Source organism: Microtus oregoni, unplaced genomic scaffold, assembly GCF_018167655.1.
Source record: "Microtus oregoni isolate MIOR12 unplaced genomic scaffold, Mior012 000006F_ref0000085, whole genome shotgun sequence".
NCBI classification, from domain to species: Eukaryota; Metazoa; Chordata; class Mammalia; order Rodentia; family Cricetidae; genus Microtus; species Microtus oregoni.
In genome coordinates, this window is record NW_024543065.1 from 31,037,655 (window position 1) to 31,043,093 (window position 5,439).

The window sequence follows — 5,439 nt, forward strand, 5'->3', positions numbered from 1 at the left end:
GTTCGTAAGTCCAGCCATCAAAGCCGCGGAATCAGCTCGAAGGCAGCCACACTTAGGAAGTGACAGGCAGCACCCCAGCCTATGACTGCGGGAGGGTCTCGTCAGTTCTCTGAAGGTTTGCTTCGCAAAACAATTCAATCCGGAGCCTGGGGGGGACCCGACACAGAAAGAAGCCCCTTCTGGGATCATCCTGGTCTTTCTCAGAACCCTTAGTTTTTATTATATCCAAAGTGACGCAACCTCTAGGCTACCCTAAATCCGCTCTTCTTTGGTTATGGGACTTTAAAGAAAGGGACTTCAGATCAAAGAAGATGAATAAAAGGTGTCTCCACTCTCTCATACCTCCTTGAATGTCTAGGAGGACCAGAGTCCCAGCAGGATTGCTGCCCGCCCTCTCCTTTTTAAAATAAATTGCGCAATCTAGTACAGCATAGTCTAATTAAGAGCCGCTAGTTCCGAATTCCCTTTTCAGTTTGTGTCTTTGACAAATGGCTGGAGCACCGGTCCTGAGTCCCCCTCTTCTGAGTCTTACCTCGTCCCATGGCCTCCCACCAGGTCTCGGAGTCCTAAAAGAAACCGGGACGCGACAGCCCTATGCCCCATCTCTAGAGACGCCCCGCTCTCCGCCTTCCTTGTCCCGCTCCCAGCGCCTAAAACTAAGGGCGCAGCTTTTGCGCTACTGACAGAGTAAACGTGGGTTGCACCAGTTCAATTGGCACAGGTCTTTCAAAATTCGGACAATATTAAGTTTACGTTCCAAAATAAAGTGTATCCGACTGTGCGTTTTATTAACCAACGGGTAACGCAAAATTCGACATACCTTTGAGCAGAATGTGGGGATATAGCATAATTTCCCTTCCATCCCGTTTAAAAATCTTAAATCACTATTGCCACCGGAGGATGTGCTTACAGAAGAAGCAGCAGGAGACCCCCATTGATTTACTATCCCAACCCTGGGCGTCTTTCCCCGCACGGATATCCTGGTTTAATAACCACCCCTGGCTCGACTTGGAAATCTATTTTTTAAGGTAGCAAAAGGAACGTTTTAAAGACCTTCCGCCGTCCAATGCTCTTCGCAGTCACAAGTGGCACACCTGCGCAGCCCGGTCAGCTCCAGAAGACCTCCAGTCTGAGAGTCGCAGTCTTCCTAAGGGCGCGCTCTGTGTCTCAATAACCTCAGAAAACAGGCAACTTCAATGAAAGCAAACTCAGCTTTCCCGAAGAAACTTGAAGGCAGCTACAATCTGTCTCCGATTACACAAACATACCTAAGGGCAGGTTGGAGTGTGACGAGCGCCTTGAGGGTGGGGGTTTGTCTGCTCAGAGGTGGTTGAAACCAGTTTCCCCATTGTTATTTAGCTAAGAAAAGCTAGCTTTTGTTTTGTGGGTGATATTGTGGTTAAAAGAAAAAAAAAACACAAAACAAAACAAGAAAACAAAACAAAGCAAAAGCCAAAAGTAGACGCCGCAGTTAAAGTTTGCAGAAGTCTTTGAGATTAGGATAAAACTTAACTTCAAGTGAGGATTTTGGTTCTTTTAAATTACAACACCGAATCAAGTGTAAATAGTTTACAGTCATTGAAATACCTTCTGAAGAGGACGGGCCAGTTGGCCCAAAGGGTAAAGAGTGCTTGCTGCCAAGTCTGGTGACCCAAGTTCGATCCCACAGAGTGGGAGATCCAAATTCTGCAAGTTCTCACCGTGGAATACTTAACTACTCCACACTTCACATAAAACTAAATTTTCAAATATTCCTAAGAACTGACGTTGAATCCTGCTACCTGGCAGGTGTTTCAGTAGCCCAGTCCAGCTCAGGGGTAGGTCAAACTAAGAAAAGTAGCAAGAGCAGGACTCACTGGGTCTTGCCCTGGAAACCCGAGTTTCAGACTCTATCTAATTATCACTGTGCACATTTGCTTGAGGGGAAGAAGGCATACAGCCCTAGTTCCCTCTCCAGAACCGAGCGAGAACCATCTTTCCGGGCCCCAAAGGGAGCGACGCATCTGCAAGTGCCTTGCACTTGCCAGCAGCTACAGCAGACGAAGGAAGGTGGTTCGCACTCCCCAGGAGCCGCGGGGCTTGGGCGTCCCATTGGGGAAGTGTGTGGTCAGGGCGGACGGGGACCGCAGCGAGCTGCAAAACCACTGTGCGCATGGGGTCCTGCAGGGCCAGCCTGGCTAAGCGGCCTTCTCACAGCGGGCGAGGCACCGGAGGACCCCACCGGGTCGCAACCGGGACCTCAGGGATTGGACAGCCTCCAGCCACGTGACCAGCCAGGGTGCGCTCGCGCCCGCCCCTTCCCTCCTCGCGTGCTGTGTAGCACCGCGCTTGCTTTGTGCTTACTTTCACTTTCTGCACTGGAAGTTCATGCACGAATGATAACTTTCTGGCTTTTTTTTTGTTTTTTAAGATTTATGTTTGAGGCAACTAAGTGCGAGAGGGAGACTTCGAACAAGAAGTCGCATATGTTTTTGGCGGGAGTTGGGGGTGTGTGTGTCGAGGAGTGAGGAGGTTGTTTGCGTAGCGTGCCTATCCTGGAAAATTGGGCTGCTAGCCTTAGGGGGGCACGGCTGTTTGAGCTTGTGTGTGTGTGTCCGAGAAATGTCCTGTGAAGTGACACCCGCCAACCGGGGCTTAGTAAGCAAAAGTCCGAAGCAAGTGGGAGCTAAATCCGCCAAGCCCTGATTTAGTCTTTTGTTTCTGAGGAGGAAAACCTGCCAGGTAGTTTGCTAGGTTAGCTGAAGTTAAGGGCCACTTGTTAGCCCACGCGGATGCCTTGGCTCCAATTAGTACAGCAAATATGCAAAGGATGGTCCCTGATAGCTCTGTGATCAATTGATGACTCAGAAGCAACCCAAAGCGAGTGTCCACGCACACCCCAGCTCTTACCTCTGTCTGTTCAGCCGATCTGCTCCTTCCACAATCCTGAGTAATCTCATCTTCAGGCACTCAATAGTCCATGTCGTTTGTTCTTATTATTACATAAAAGTAATTTTACGTTTTGTACATATTTTACTTATGAACTTCTGGGACATAGCATCAAACTGCCTCCATCCCTTCTTTATCCCTTTCTTGTTTAGTACCCCCATCTTTAATAAGCCAGGCAGGTTGTAACAAAAGATTGGGTTTCAGAAAGAAAATTGTTTTTCCTCCTTTGAAAAGATATCTCCACAAGTTGATGGCAAAGCGACATTTAACAAGCTCTGAACTAAGCCCGTGTTTCTTTTTGGTTTTGGTTTTGCTTTTCTAAAGAGTAAGAGGAAACCACATCGACAAAGTGTGCACCATTGATTATCTAGCACAGTTTCTGGCACAAAATACTCAATAAATTATTATTGAAATTAGGCTGCACTTCCTCCTACAGAGTCTGAAGTGACGGTGTAGCCGTGGTCCTTCTAGGCTTTATTTTTATGTAGAAGTTTGATTAGGGAGAAAGCAAAGCTCATAAAGCAATTTGCTTCAATAGTATGTTGTGAGAAGTAACTTCCACTGACTAATTACATGTCATTTTGAAAGTATTTCCTCAGATTGGTTTTGAATATATAATATTGCCTTTGAATTTCTCTAATTTCTCCCATGTACTTTTACCAAATGAAAGAGTCTGGACTTATATTATGGGTTATTTCATAACCGAACACGGTGACTTTGGGGGGGAAGACATTATTATTTTCTCTGGGTGGTTATCTGAAAGTCTACCATAAAGTGAAGCCTAGAATAAGAACTAATTACATACAAAAAGTTACATTCTTTTCTGCTATCTGGGCAAAGAAGTCATATAAAACAGATATATAAATTCTTCATTTAAAAACAGTCCTGCTTTGGTTCCTGGTTTTGGGACCAAGTATATGTGGAAGCCTGAAATGAAAGCTGTTTTCTCTTTAAAACTACTCATTGGTAGACAAAAAAATCTCTGGCCTAGGGATATAACTCAGAGTTCCAGTGCCTACTGATTAGCATGTATAGTACACTCCCTCCCCACCCCCATTGGATCCCTGGGAGACAGGGTGGGGTGGGGGTGGGTGGGAGGTTGAGGGGGGTGGGGAGGAGTGCGGGGATGGGGGGTGGTAAGGGAGGGAGCTGGAGGGAGGTCTGAGTTCCAAACTCCCCACTCCCATTCCTTCTCTTACTTAGTTCAACCCCCTCCCCCCCCTTCCCAGTTACCTATTAGGCAAGTATGGGAATGGTGCTGGGAGTTCTCTTTCTCCCTCCCTGGGTCCAGGAGACTTGCCTCCTTTAACCTAATTAGATGTGTCCCTTGTCTTGCGTCCTCTCTCACTGCAGCAGCATCTTCACTGTCGGGTTCTGCCCTGACCATTCTCTTCAAATCCTTTCCTTGAGTGATTTATCTGGCAAGCAGATCTGAACACGCCACTTGCCTTTAAAGCTCCCCATTACTTACCAGATAAAATCTAAGCTCTTGGCCCCAGCATCCAAATCCTCTTTAGCACTCTGTAGCTTTACCTCTCGCTACTTCCTGCCCTGACTACATTCCAGCCAGGCTTCATGCATTCTATATCAGCGTGTGCCCGCTGCTAGGCTAGGCACCCTGGGTACCTGAAGGAACAAGACTGAACTTTGTTCTCAAACTTATATGTTGGTACTGGAGGGTTGGCAGTAAACAAAAAAACCTAATATGTATATTTTATAGGGTGTAGGTAGGGTAATTTTAGATCTTCTGGTCTGTATTGGCTTTACTGCAAATATGATATGTTAGCAAAACCATGAGAGAGCAAGCTATGTAGATATATATATATATACATATATATATATATATATATATATATATATATATATATATATATGAAGGCTATCTAGGCCTTGGGAAGCCAAAGCAAAACCCTGAGATGGGTGGGAATGGCCTTGCCAATCAAGGAGAGAAAAAGAGAGGAACAAGAGGGAGTAAGGTTGAGTATATCTAATTCCCCAATACATAATATGAAACACTTTCCAGGACAGACTCCAAAGCTACACAGAGAAACCCTGTCTCAAGGGGACACAGGTTGAAAATTCTGTACCTGTGATAGGGTATGTGATAGGTTATAGTAAAAAGAGAAAAAAACTAAGAAGATTATGTAATCTTATCTTCAGTCTATGTTATAAGCTATTTATGGAATTGAAAAGAATACCATGTTTAATCCAGATGAGGTGGCGCATGCCTTTAAACCCAGAACCAGGGAAGCAGAGGCAGGCAGATCTCTGAGTTCAAGGCCACTCTGGTTTGTACAGGGAGTTCCAGGTCAGTCAGCCAGTCAGCAGTACATAGCGAAACGCTGTCTCATAAAAGCAGAAAAAGTAAAAATAATACTGTGTTTAGTTTTCACCCCACTCCCAAGTAGACACTCAAAGATTTCCAAAACCAAAAGCATATCTTACTCGAGATAAGGACTATTTAACTTAGTAGAGAGAGGCAAGGCCTGAAGAGAATATGGGAGATGAGTG